Genomic DNA, 14,833 nt, shown 5'->3' with positions numbered 1-14,833 from the left:
GTAAATTTTTTGTTAGTTCAGCTGACTGGTTTTTAATCCATTCTGGCTTTTTGTGGGAAATGACTTAGTTGGGTTGTTTTGTTTTTGTTTTTGGTTCTTCCTTCTTTTCTTTTTTCTTTTCTTTTCTTTTTTTTTCTTTTCTTTTCTTTTCTTTTCTTTTCTTTTCTTTTCTCTTTTCTCTTTTCTCTTTTCTCTTTTCTCTTTTCTCTTTTCTCCTTTCCTTTCCTTTCCTTTCCTTTCCTTTCCTTTTTTTTTTAATGACCTGACCTTAGGGGAAAAACATAATGTTTGAATTTGCAAAATGATTTCTTGCCATTTGCCAAACCAAATATTACTTATCAACTCCATGTATGAAGTCTGTTGTTTTCCAGGAGTTACGATGCTTACCATTCTATTGGGGACACTTAGTTTCAAAAAACAAAATAAAACCACACATGATACAGCTACTTCTGAAATAGGAGAAATGGTGTGGCTTTAAAAAGAAAATGATTGAGAGATTGTAGACCCTTTATATCTGTTAAGTTTGGAGTGGCTTCTAAGTGACCTTGCCTGCAAGGCATGTTTATGTAGCTTCTTTCTCTGTAGCTTTTATTCTACAACTTTAATTTAATACTTTTTCTACTGTATTCCAATTACAATGTTGTATTTAGTTTAAATATTTATAGGATCTTGGCACTGTAACATTTTCTTTTAGGCAGCTGAAACATTTGTTGACCTGTAGTCCTGGGAATATGAGAGCCAGCATGTCTAATCAGTCCAGACTGAGGTCTCTGGAGCAGATGGGCTTAGTTAGAACACTAATTCAGGCACATACTAGCTGTGCCGCCTTGGGGCACATTACTGCACCTCTCTGGGTCTCAGAAGTCTCTTCCTTGGAATGATCTATACAAAGACAATAATAATATTTACTTCAAAATATTTGTTGTATGCCTGGCACATAGAAGAGTAGAATTAATGTTGTTTTCCATTAGTATTATTTCCTTGATGGAGAATTAAAAAAAAAAAATCTTGAGGGGAACTTGATTTTAGGGGGTTTCATATTATCTCTGAAAAGTAATGATGGCTTAGAGCATGATTTTGAAATTGAGCTTAACTGTAATATTTATGGATCTGTATCTTATCATAATTGTCCTCTGGCCTGTGTTCAGACTGCTGTTAAGTGTCATCTGAACCATTTAGCATAGATGAAATTCACACAAATTTCAAATGCCAATTTTGTTTTCTATGCTATAACATTTGAATGGTAACTAATATTTGCTGCTTCCTTTCCCACCTTTCCTCTCTAATTTGCTTTAAGCATTTTGTATGCAGACAACATAAGAATCAATTTGTTTTGGCCTCAAGTTCAGTTTTTCTGGCTTGAAGCTGACTATTTTTTATAAAATACAAGCTAGTGAAGGTGCAGACCCAGTATCTATACCATTGCAATCTGTGGGTCTTTATGGTGCCCCGAGGCATTTATAGGCCAACTTTTGGGAGTCCTTATCATTCAGTGGCACAAAGTGGGAGTTCTTATACTGCCTAAGACCACCCTGCAATGGATCAGAAAGATCTGGAAGCTACATGGTAGCTAGCTAAGACGTATAATCAAATACTTCAGAGCCTCACAATCATTATTTGTAATGAAATATTCCCACTTCCTTTAGTTTTGTTGGTTGGCTTTGCTGGCACAAATGTTTTTAGTATGTTCCATTATGTGTGCTGCTTATAAACCAGGTGAAGAAAATTTCTTCTTGTCTTCTTGAAGGAGGAACGAAAGATTGATTAATGCAGTGTGCAGTCTGGGAATGGCCCTGGGTCAAGTTCCAAGGTGCCCCTTGAAGCAGGAGAATGAAAATTTTCATTTTCTAAAGCTGCTGCTTTTAGAGTGACTAGTAATCTTCAGGGCTGTGACACATCCTGAGGAACTTGGGGATTTTGTTTATTTCCACCTTTGTTCACTTTAGCTCTAGCATCAAAAACTGATGAGCTTTGGTGTTTTTAGGGTCTTTTGGGACAAGTCTTTGAGTCCGCCCCTGCAGGGTAGAGAAGGTGTGGACAAGGAGCTCTGGAGTTGGGTGTGTCTGTGCTGCTCTTCCCCTTTGCCACCTGTGAAACGGTGCTGACAATGGCACCTCCCTGACAGGGTTGCTGACTGAATGAGGTGAAATGGTACACATGGAACACACAGTTTGTGTCATGAAGTATAGTTAATAAAGTCTAGTACTATTTGTATTGATTTTTTTTTTCAAATTAAGGTAATAGTATTCTCAACCCCACCCCTCCTTAATAGGCATATTTTAGAAACAGACACTAGCATTTTGATTCCTGGGGCATCCAGCCATGTTCTATAGCTGCATCAGAGAGCGTGCAAATAAATAGCACCTGAACACTTCATGCCAGTGGTCAGGTTTGGGGGGTTTTGGTGGGGAGGGTGGACTAAAGGGCAGAGAGTGAGGTTGGAGATGATACTGCGATAATAGGCTTTTTACTCATATGCTCAGTGGCTCAGTTAATGCCTCAGGTGTTTTTGTTGTTGTTGTTTTTGTTTTTTAATTCTTTTTAAGTAGGCTCCACACTCAGCGCAGTGTTCAAACTCAGGACCCTCAGATGAAAATTCGCATGTTCCACTGACTGACCCAGCCAGGTGCCCCTCTCCACCCCATTGCCTCAGTTTTAATGAGCATATTTGGTTACCTAAGATCCTTTCCTCCTTAACATTTTCAGACTTTTTTTTTTTTTTTTTTTTTGGCTGTTCTTACAGTGTCTTTCTAAAATCTGTGTCCAGACTCTGGTTCTAGCAACATGTTCTAAAACTGTATGTGCGTGCATACTTTTTGTTTTGTTTTGAGCAGCAGACTACAGTTTTTCTTTTGAAATCTTAAATAGAGGCCTACTGGATAAAATAGATAGAAGTATATCTTTGCAGATAGAGACGGGGGTAGGAGTTAGCCTACCTGTTAATTCTCTACAATTGCCCCCATAATATGTCTGTGATTCCCTATGGTTAAGGAATGCAGTTTGAAAACCATATCATTCTAGAAGATATATTTGTTGTAGAATAAGTGTATCCCACAAATTGCAAACATGGGTTTCCTAGATGTTTTACTAATTCAAAACCAGTGAATTGAGACCAGTGCTATGAGCATCTGACTTTATTTCAGAAATAGGTTCTCCTTTTGAATTGTGATACGTTTTTCTTATTACCTTTAAGATTTGAGGAGAAACTTTCTGACCAGAAGTACATCACTGCAAGAAATACTTTTGAAAAGATTTCATTTACCAAAGGCTTAGCCAAAACCGATTTGGTTAGGGTGATCTTATAATTTATTATTTAAGTTGGGACACTTTTGAGAGTGAAACAGAGTGTTAATTATAATTAGATTGGGTCTGAAGGAGTGAACTGGGGCTGCCCTATATAAACCAGTACATATGTTTACCCTAAGATAGGCACCCTTCGGATAGACAGAATAGTTTTTTTGTTTTGTTTTGTTTTGTTTTTTAATGTAGGCTCCACTCCTAATGTGGAGTCCAGTGACGTGGGGCTTGAACTCATGACCCTGAGATCAACACCTGAGTTGAAATCAAGAGTCAGATACTTAAACAACTGAGCCACCCAGGTGCCCCTAGACAGAATAGAAATTTTGAGTAGCTAAAATCTTTGTAAGCCCAGGAATTGTTTGAAACCTTAAAATGAGCCTCAGGACAAACAGGTTCTACCCTGTCCCTCTTTGCAGTGAGTGCTGCTGTGAGAGAGGATTGGCATCTGTTATGAGCCCAGCTTAATGAGCATCTTCTGTATATAAATACTCTGTGCTCACTTTAGGAGGATTCTTTGACCAACCACTGAAAAAACACATTGCTTTTACAAACAAAAGTTTAAAGAGTCTTGGCTTACAGTGTAGGCTCATTGCATTCTTTTTTGGCTCTATTTTTTCTCAGATTCCTTCATGAATCTACAGAGTTAATCCATCCTGTTCTCTCCCTTCTGTAATTCCTATGTTTTAATTCCAAATTATTTGGAATCAAATCCCTTTTTTGTTGTGATAAATATTTCGAATTTGTGCACACTCTAGAAGGGGACTTTGGGATTTTCTATTCTTTGGCCAACTGCAGCATTCAGCTAACTGCCGGGGAGGTAGTGGTTCCTCACTGTATTCATGATGGATGGGCTGGGGAGGTCGCTGGCAGGGTGGGGGTAGCAGAGTAGGAGTGTGTTTCCATGGTAAAAAGAACAACGGCTATTCACGTTTAATGGACAGTGGTGTTTGGACATGGAAAGAGGAGCCAAAAGTCATCTAATCTAAAATAAACTTACATTCACCTCTTATTTACTTCTTCGCCTAGCTCTACAAATACCTTGTTTAAAACTCTTTTAATGACTGTTTACCTAAGTACAACTCAGTATTGGCNTTTTTTTTAATTTTATTTTATTATATTGTGTTAATCACCATACAGTACATCCTCAGATTCCGATGTAAAGTTTGATGCTTCCTTAGTTGCGTATAACACCCAGTGCACCATGCAATACGTGCCCTCCCTACTACCCATCACCAGGCTATCCCCTTCCCCCACCCCCTCCCCTCTGAAGTCCTCAGTTTGCCTCTCACAGTCCATAGTCTCTCATGTTTCATTCCCCCCTCTGATTACCCCCCTTTTCTTTATCCCTTTCTTCCCCTACCGATCCTCCTAGTTCTTATGTTCCATAGATGAGAGAAATCATATGATAATTGTCTTTCTCTGCTTGACTTATTTCACTTAGCATTATCTCCTCCAGTGCCGTCCATGTTGCAGCAAATGTTGAGAATTCGTTCTTTCTGATAGCTGAGTAATATTCCATTGTATATATGGACCACAGCTTCTTAATCCAGTCATCTGTTGAAGGGCATCTCGGCTCCTTCCATGATTTGGCTATTGTGGACAATGCAGCTATGAACATTGGGACTAGCTTTTAATGACTGTTTACCTAAGTACAACTCAGTATTGGCCAGCTTTGTTCCATGAGTATGTAGGGGTTAGGACCTAATCTTAAAAAGGAATAAACTCATTATTTGTGTAAATGACTGTAGGCATTTTTCCCTATTCAGATTACCATCTCTGTTGTGGTTGCACTCACACTAAATTATACTCAAAGCTAAGACATCTACAGCATACTCAACCTTGACCTTTATCCTGAGGGCAACACAACCATGATGCTGGCCTTCTGCAGACTGAGGTTCTGAGGTCATGGAAGTGTCTCGGCCCTTTCATTCTGTGTGTTTCAGTCAAGCATGGCCTGGGGATCCCTGTGTGTTTAGTGACTGCAGGGCATTGGCTTTGATTCTTTTAGGGGGCACATCTAGGTCTTCAGAGCCATGTTTGTTTATGCATTTAATCCTAAAATGAGAGAGGTGGAATTTTCTAAACTACGTTATACTTTTTCTCATCCTGACTTGAAAATACATGTGTACAATAAGAATAAGGAGAAATTTTGCATGTATGAATGTTGAAGAGACAAAAAAAAAAAAGGCGGAGGTGGTAGCGATGATGGTAGCATATAGGCAGCCACTATTATATATGAATATCAAAACTAGTTTCTAGTCTCCCTAATTGGATGTAAGGAATTTGATAAAATGCTTGCCAAATTGAATTGAAATGATAGTCAAACGTAACTTACCTAGAGATGTGAGGTGGGAGGGTTGGTGATGAGGAAGCCAAACTGAATGGCCACTACTTGGTAGGCAACTCCCTGGGATACAGTGGAGAAATGGCCATTAGTTTTCTTACCTCACTTCTGTTAGGGAGGTTGGTTGCTTACCCTTAGGATAAAGCCCATATGCCCACATAATTCCTTAAATCGCTAGTTCTTAAGATTCTCAGGAACGATCCCAGACTTCCACCCTTTAAAGCCCAGGAATATATTTGTTAGCAGGCATGTTAAAGTTTGAGAATCACTAGTAAACCAACAATTTGTAGCAGTTTGAGGTTGTGAAGACCTTTCATAATATGCTGAAAGCCAAAATGTACAAACACATTTTGTACAATAATAGGAGATTGGGAAACCCCTGATTGAGTACTCTGATATTAACTAAGTATTTTAATTTTCAGAATATATCCTACTAGAATTATTAGATTCTAAGTCCTACACCAGTGATTGTTTTGTTTTGAGAATTTGATGCTAATTTGTCTGCAGTAGCATGTGTAGCCTTGGTGTGTGGTTTACCATTAGTTTTCTTCTTGGAAATGTCACCCCTGAAATTCCCAGACATCAGTCCTGGGCTCGGTGATGAATGCCACCATGGTAGCTGCAGGGCAGCCCTGACACCTGCTTGCTCAGCCATAGACTTGATGTGGAAGGGGTTCTGATAGTCTCCCTCCCAGCCGGAAGGGTAAGATGGGATTTAGTGAGACTAGTTCTTCCAAGTTGTTTGCTTTAAACAACTTAATTAAAAAAAAATTATTAAGGCATGCAGAGGCAAATTAGAAGATGTAGAAAAGTGAAAAAAGAAAGATCATTGAGAAATTTATCCTTGGGTACCCGGTTATTTTGTTGTAAATGGTAAAATAGGAAAAGAAGGGTCACTTGGTGACTCTGACACAAGAAGGGAGTTTATGTCTCCTACTTATTATGTGCTATGATGATAATAGTAGCAATACTAATAATACCTAACATTTATTGAGTTTTTGTAACATACCAGATACTTTTCTAAATTCCTTATTTATATTTGCTCATTGAAACCTGATAACTAGTGTATGAAGTAAATTCTGTTAATGTACCCTAATAAAACGAGGACAGTGAGGCACAGAGTGGTTAAGCATTGGGCCCAAGGTAACACAGCTGGTAAGGATTTTAGTTGCAGCAGGGGGATGCGATAGTTTTGGTATTAAACTTGTCCCTTCTACTGGTCCTCTAGGATGTTCGGAAAACACTGCTGTGGGTGGTGGTGGTGGAGAGGAGACCCATGCATAAGTGTGTTAGGTTGAGGGATGAGGGGTTGGAAGCTTTTGCTGGGTCAAGTGGGCACAGAGATGGATCAATAACTCCGGAGCATGTACAGGTCCCAGGCTTTTAGGACAACCCCATCACCTTTTAGTGATCTGGCTGGCTAATCACCAGCTTCACCTGGAAATCCCTCCCATTCCATTGTCATCAACATGTGGCACTGCTGAAAGAATGCCTGCTGATTGGAACCTTCCCAGCTTGCCTTGAAATGATGGGCATCTGTTTAATTTTAAACAGTACATTCTCTTGGGGCGCTTGGGTGGCTCAGTCGCTTGAGTGTCCGACTCTTGATTTCAGCTTGGGTCATGATCTCAGGGCAGTAAGATTGAGCCTTGCATTGGGCTCCACGCTCAGTGGGGAGTCTGTTCGAGTTTCTCTCCCTCAGTGCCCCTCGTGCCACCCCCCTTGCGAGTGCACTCTCTCTCTCAAATAATTAATCTTTTTGTTTTTTTAAATAAACATTGCATTCTCTGTGAACATTCACAAAGAGCTTGAACCTGAAGGAAATGTATGAGATGGCCTTCACAACTTGTGATAGTGAGGGCCAACAGAGTCATTGGTCACCGAGCCTTTAAATAATAGTTGTTTGTAAAGTTGTCTTGTACTTTGGTCTTGAGTTTAACGCCAATTTGGGTCATACTGACTTTTCAAAATGTCATGAGCTTTGCATGTTTCATCATTTATTTAATTTTCCTTAAAATTATTTCCCAGAACATTAGTGGAAATTTTTTTTAATGTTATTTGAAAGAGAGAATCCAAGAGTGAATTGATTTAATACACCCAGTGAATAAGGACTTATGTCTAAGAAATAAATAATACAGAGGCTAAGATTGTGAACTATACAGAGTAGAAATTCCTGGATTCAAATCTGGCCTCCCGTACTTACCAGCTGAGTCTGGCCAGAATATTTTAACTCATTAATTAAATGAGAATAAATCTCTGTATTCCATACAATTATTCTAAGAATTCAGTGAGGTAGGATACTCCCAAAGCATTAGTGCAGTGCCTAACGTGTGCAAAGCTCTCAATAAATGTTAGTAATTATTAGACACTAGAAAGGCAGGTAACTATGGACAGAAGTTGAGATCTCTTACCATTGCTCCCAACCCCAACCCACTCCAGTATATCCAGGTGACTTCTCCATGTCAGTTTTTAAAGTTCTACCTTTTTCTTTTGAATAGTTGCACACTATCCTATTGAAGGAAAGAATCATGTTGAAACCATTTCCTGATTGATGGATTTTGGATTATTTCATATTTTTGTCATGATTATAAACGTCTCATACCTTATTTCCTTGCTCCCTCATTCTTTGCCCTCAAAACTTTGAAGGTTGTATTTTGAAGTTGGTCTTCAGTTCCACTGCTATAATTGTTTCTGTTGTTTTGCTAACATTTGTTTGGTGGGGTCTGAGGGAGGGTTTGGGCTCACTTGGTGTAAAATTAAATAATTACTGCACATGCTCTCCTATGTTTTAAAGAACTGAACTCTTCATGAGGGTGCGAAGGGGTGTGTTTTAGCAGAGAAGAAAGAAGCAGCTAAGTTTTCTTACTGAAAACTTCAAATGGCTAGTCTCTCAGAAATTCAAACCTAAACTCATTAGTTGGTATGTAATTGTATAAAGTGCTCATAACCCAGTATGGAGGGTTTTCTCATTTATTCAGTGGAATGCTTTTTCCCTGAAATTGTTCCTGCTCAAATTGGCATTTAATTTATGTGTTTAAAAACTTCTCTCAGTTCATAATCAATGCTGGGAAGCAGGAGTCTCTTACGTGGCCTTCTGCCTCCACACTCTTCTCCCCATATCACCCCCATGGCCTCTTCTCCAGCCAAGTCCAAGAGGGACCTCTGAGAATATAAGTTGTGTCTTGGTGCCCCTTTGCTCAAACCACTCAAGGAAGTGAAAGAGTGCCTCCTTTCACACAGTAAAATCCAGACTTTGATCATGGCCTGAATGGGCCTCTATTATTTGGCTGACACCTGCCCTGCACCTGTTCCCTGACTATATCTCCTGGGTTCCCTGCCTCCTCCTGTTGTAGCTGCATCGGTCTTCTTGCTATTGCTGGCCCTCCTCCAACATGTCAACCCATCTAGTAGGCTTTGCTTATGCCTTTCCTCCCTCCTTGTCTCCCTTCCTCATATCATTCAGGTCTCTGTTCTTATTTCTCATCTTCATTGTGATCGGTCCTGATTGCCCCATCCACTGGGCACTCTACCTTGTGTCCAGGCCCCGTTCTTCTCAGTGGTTCTTCATTGCAAAGCTACTCATTATGCTGTGTTATTTGTTTAGTGTGTGTCTTTCCCCAGGATTATGAGCTTCCGAAGTTAGGCTCTTTGTCTTATTCAGTGCTGTGTCTCCCAACANATCATTCAGGTCTCTGTTCTTATTTCTCATCTTCATTGTGATCGGTCCTGATTGCCCCATCCACTGGGCACTCTACCTTGTGTCCAGGCCCCGTTCTTCTCAGTGGTTCTTCATTGCAAAGCTACTCATTATGCTGTGTTATTTGTTTAGTGTGTGTCTTTCCCCAGGATTATGAGCTTCCGAAGTTAGGCTCTTTGTCTTATTCAGTGCTGTGTCTCCCAACAGCTGGAATAGTGCTGGCACAAGGGAAGTACTCAATAAATACTTGTTGAACTAACGAAGGAGGGAATAAAGGAAGGGAAGATACCTGTAGAATATAATGTATGATGGTCTCTTTTGAGACTCTAGTCTGAATATTGATCACAGAAACCAAGAGTAAATCTGACTTTTTAAAAAGTTCAGAGAAACGGTCAGTCATTCGGCTTCTTTTTTAGAGGACCGACATGTAGTTTCTGAGAATTTTTGAAAAAGCTAAACTGCCGTGGATTGATTTCTTGCCTTTGAGCATCACTATTTTCTATTTTTAAATTGCATGTTTGTATTTATATCTTCTATCATGAATGCCCTTTTGAGTCTTCGTTGTCACCCGAAATGCCCACTTGCAGATTATTCTCCTCTATGTCCCTAATCCTCGTTCACATCAGTGATGGCAGCTGTACAGTATGTCCAGGGTTCCCCTCCCGAGGAGAGTAGGAAGTGGACAGCTGGCTCATTATAAGAACATCATTCTGTATGAGGAGGAATGTGGGCTGCGGTTTCAAACTTCTTCCTGGCTGGCTTCTGGGTGGGGCTCAGGGCTTTCCAGGGGAGTGTTTTAGGGAGGCCGACGGAGTCGTCTCCCCTCAGCCTCATTAAGACCATTTCTGCTTCTGTGTCGGTTGTATTAGTGTTCCCTCTAAGATTTTGTTTAAATAGAGGTTCCTCCTGACAAATAACAGTTATGACAACTCTGCTTTGGAGGGGTCTCTGACCTTTCCAGGGAATTATGGGAGGGGTTGGAACAAGGCCTCGCGTCCCTGAGAATTGGAGGCGGCAGGCAAAGGCAAGAGCAGTCTGTCTTGGAAGAGTGTGACTAGTTCTGGTCCGAGGGGACATTTGATTGTCTGTGCCTTGAACTTAATTCCAGGAGTTCCAGAGCCCCTGGCGTAAGTGTTACTTGGCAATGAACACCGGTGCCTTTGGCTTTCCTGCCATCTTACATTGCCCTCTTTCAGTTCCTTCTTTCTCCTTAGTGCTTCTGTTTGTGGTGCAACACAGCTGTGGAAATGTCATGCTAATGGCAGCTCCTGACACGGTGGGTTTGGGGGGGCCTCCTCTGATTTCTGTTAAATAAATAGATATCTCTTCATGGTCTCCAGTTTTGAGGTACACAGAGGCCTCTGTGAAAATGAGAACATGAACTTATGAAAGTTAAAATGCAAACAAATTTGTGAATGTGTCTGGAAATCACAAACGGAAGTAACTTTTAGGCTCATATTCACATTACCAGCCCAAATGGAAAGCAGTTTGTTGTTGAGTGAATGAACTTAACATTAAACATGGTTTGCCTGGACTTTAGACATTATTGAAATCATATTTGCACAGTGCTCGCTTCGGCAGCACATATACTAAAATCATATTTGCACAAATACAGTTGTATAATAGTAGAGTCCTTTTTTGGGGGGTTATATTTTTTTGACTTCCTTGTTATCTTAACTGTATGAGATGGGGCTGGGGAAGGGTGGGCATGTTATTTTCTTTGCATATTCTCTTTCATTCTAGCACCTTGAAGATGTTAAGTAAATGAAGGAGTGCATGAGTAAGTGATACAAACAAATTAGTGTAAAGGAATTCCAGCCCTAGGAGGCCTGGGGACTTGACACAGGGAAAAGTCTTGTACGAAGGGGCAATTGGCTGCTTGTTGAGAAGAAAGTCAAGAGGGAGAAGGAAGAAAATGCTGTAGACAGTCTATGAAACAAAAGCTATCTCCTCTGAGGCAGGAAGTGGTGTGCTCAGTCCTCACACGCCCTAGGATTCTGTAACTTCTGTAAACTCTCTCCTGACTCAAAGTCGTGCAGTCTCTCACGTGGTGCTCTCAATGTGATTTAAAATGGATTTTAGGGAAAATTAAGATTTACTTCATAGCTGGCATTAGTGAATTATATCAGTGCTGTAAAGTACTAGAGAACTCTTCTAATTAAATATGGTCTAGGCAGCTCATTCTAGAGTGTAGTTCCTGAATGTTAAAGTTTCTTATATTCTTTAAATGAAAAGTTTGTTTTGACTGTTATTGGAACCATTAACTAAACACTTCATGGAATATATGGCTTAAGACAATATTCCTTACTGGGAGGTTTTTTGTTTTTGTTTTTTCCCCCCCTGGTTTTATTTTTTCTGACCTTCGGCTGTGGAAAGAATTCTACATTTAGGAACGCATAAAAGTAATGGAGCACTATTAAGGGAATGGCGATAATTGAAATACTTGATGAGAAAGGGAATTTAAATGCATAACTTCACATGCAAGTAGCTAGACATGAAAACTCCTTTTCTCTTCGAAAAGAAACAATACGAGGTTTACGGGGTACTTTCTTTTCTTCTGTTTCACCCTAAATTCCAAGCAACTATTGTTGATGGTTTTCTAAGCAATGTTAGCTTTCGAGTCTCAGGCAGTCATTAAGAATAGAGGACGTACAAGCTATAAACGAGTGCCTGGGCTCCTGTGCAGATGCGCGGACTTTCCTGTGGTGGTTCCTCGGTTGTAGTGTGGAAACCTCAGCGCTAAGGCAGGTGATAAGAAATGAGGCTTGCTAAACAGCAAGCGTGTTTGGGCTCAGTACTATCAGGGCAGCAGCTGCTGTAATACAGCTCTTCAGAGTAGTCTCTTCATTTCTTAGCATGTAGATTGTTTTATTGACCGCACTACTAAGCACTTACAAAATGCTCTGCGATCCGAGTTAATTTGTTAATTTCTCCAAGCCCTAATAAATGGAAAAGAACTCTTCTTAATCTTGTGTTTTCTTAGTAAAGTCTCAAGGCAATAGCTTGAAATGTTTAATTTTAAGATGCGTTAGGTAAGTCTTTATCTGAATAGCAGGAATAATTCTCTTTATGTTTTGAGCTGACATGTTTTCTAGAAGAAATATTATTAAAACGTTTTTAAAAGTCATCTGAATCTTACAAAATAATGTGTATGTTTTAGGCTATAGAAAACATGTCCCCTGGGAGTAATATTTTTGACATTTATTACTCCTTTTAAAGTCAGTTTTCAACAGAGCTGCTGGGAATCACTTGATTGATTTTATGGAGCCTAATTTATTAAAGAACATTTAGTCTATAGTAATGACATAGTAATTGTTCTAATGTATATTCAAAGAGGGAGAAAATACCATAAGCAAACTGTTCTCTGTTTTCTGTGCTGGGTTAAAATGCCGTTCATAAAGAAATGGCAGGGGATTATCCCTGCCCTAGCCAAAAGCTTATTATAAGGCAGGGCCAGACCATCGCTTTCAAATGGATATTTTGTGTTGCTCTGTTGGGTCATATTCATGACTGTTCCTATCATGAATATGATAGGTTTTCTATCCAGGATGTCCCTGAGGCTGAGCATAGGCCTTTATAACAGGCTTTCAAAATACATTTCTTTTAACCTCTGGAGGTATTTATAAATGAGTCAGCAATGTTTTTAGATCACTTCCTCTCTGCAGAGGTGAAATTAGGAATTACCAGATGAAATAAGGAATCAAAGAAGTAATTCAAGATGGATTATGTATCTAAATCTGAAACTGACACCTGCAGCTTCTAGAGGAGAACAGAATATGCTCACACCCTTGGACAGGCAGTAATTTATTAGGGTCCAAAATGCACTAACCATAAAATAGAAAGTTAATTGTACCTTATCAAAATGTAAAACTTCCATTTTTCATTAGATACCACTAAGAAAATGAAAAGTAAGCTGCAGATTGGGAGGAAAAATTCACAATACATACCTTTGTTAAAGGACTCAGACAATTTAAAGAATTTTCATAACTTAATTTAAAAAAATGGCCAGAAGACTTGAAGAAACAATTCACAGAAGAAGATATTTGACCAGGCACCATGTGAAAAGATGTTCAGCATTGTGAGTCATCAGGGAAATGCAAATTAAAATGAGCTTATACTTCACACCCATTAGAATGGCAAAAAAAGAAAAAAAAAAAAAACACCCTCCCCAGAACCCCCAAAACAATAAGAAGCCACAGATACCAAGAAAACTGACTATACTAACCATATACAAGGAAATGGAACAATTAGTGCTTCCATAATTTTTAGTTGGAGTGGAAGGTAGAAAATCTACTTTGGAAAGCAGTTTGGTAACTTGTAATCAAGTTAACATATAGCTAATGAGGTAGTAATGTAATTCCTTAGCTGTTTAGCTAAGAGAAATGAAAGCATACGTCCATAAAAAGACTTTTACTAGAATGTTTATAGCAACTCTATTCATAACAGGCAGAAGTTGGGACTGACCCAAATGTTCATCAAAAGATTAAAATGAGTATGGAAATTGTGGTATACTTATAGAATACCACTTAGTGATCAAGAGGAATGGTACATGGCAAAAATCTGATCTCAATAATCTCGAAATGTTAAATTGAGCAAAAGAAGTCAGACACAAAAGGGGTATATGCTTTGTGGTTCTATTTAAATACAATTACAGGTAAAACTAAGTTCTAGTGACAGAAATGGGGAAAGTGGACACCTGTGAGTGGAAAGAAGTATAAGGGAACTTTTCTGATGGAAATATATAGTCCGGGTGGTGTTTACTTGGTGTCAAAACTCATTGAATTTGTGTTTCAAATCTGCTTTCCATTTTCTCCTATGTAGGATACACTCCAATGTAAATTAAGCGGGGGGAAAAATTAAAGGTATAAAACTTGCACTTAGAGCAGTAAGGCTGTTGAACGCATATTGTAAACTTCTGTGTAAATGGTGTGGAGTATTGGAAAGATGGCAGGGAGTATGCACCACAGGAGCTCTCAGAAAAGGTCAAACAGGAAAGGCTTTGTGGGCAAGAGATGGTTTATGTTGTGTTTTGAAGATGGAAATTGATAAATGTCAGAGATTGGTCATTGGAGGGAAAATAATTCCAAATAGGATCAAGATCTCTCGTCAAGAGATCAAGACAAGAATAAAGGAAGACATATTTAGGGGGTCAATAAACATATTAACTGAAGTTTTTTCCCTACTCAGTATATCCTTTCCCACCCCTCTATTGGTGTGTCATTTTCCTTTTTCAAGGCTCGGCCTAATTTTGTTTCTTTAGTCCACTGGATGCTTCAGTACACAGTGCTCTTTATTTTTTCTGGGCTCCTATTTTAACTCCACAATGTAGAACATAATTCTTCCCAGATTATAGCCTACGTGTTAAGTGGGTATCTTCTCAGGAATTATTTCCCGAGGGAAGATAGCTTCTCTTCCACTCCCCCAAGTGAAATTAAAATGCTGAGTCGACGATCAAATACTAGTTAAGGTTCTTGGGATGGAGGTTTGATAAA

At 39.3% G+C, this 14,833-nt stretch overlaps 2 protein-coding genes across 31 annotated transcripts in view; one reads left to right on the top strand and one right to left on the bottom strand.

The window, feature by feature from the left end:
* Window positions 1–14,833, top strand: part of MED12L (mediator complex subunit 12L) — a 361,057-nt gene that overhangs the window by 189,942 nt on the left and 156,282 nt on the right. The window lies entirely within an intron of this gene.
* The window catches only part of P2RY14 (purinergic receptor P2Y14), a 52,380-nt gene that overhangs the window by 30,070 nt on the left and 7,477 nt on the right, over window positions 1–14,833 (bottom strand). For 9 of the 15 annotated variants that reach the window (XM_034664631.1, XM_034664615.1, XM_034664639.1 and 6 more), the window contains exon 2: window positions 5,636–5,707. The exons of the other annotated variants lie outside the window; for them this stretch is intronic. The gene's annotated coding sequence lies outside the window, so the exon portion shown is untranslated. The remainder of the gene's footprint in view (window positions 1–5,635; window positions 5,708–14,833) is intronic. 15 annotated transcript variants of the gene reach the window in all.

This window comes from Ailuropoda melanoleuca, chromosome 1 (assembly GCF_002007445.2).
Source record: "Ailuropoda melanoleuca isolate Jingjing chromosome 1, ASM200744v2, whole genome shotgun sequence".
Classification (NCBI taxonomy): Eukaryota; Metazoa; Chordata; class Mammalia; order Carnivora; family Ursidae; genus Ailuropoda; species Ailuropoda melanoleuca.
This window is presented reverse-complemented; position numbering and strand designations above follow the sequence as displayed.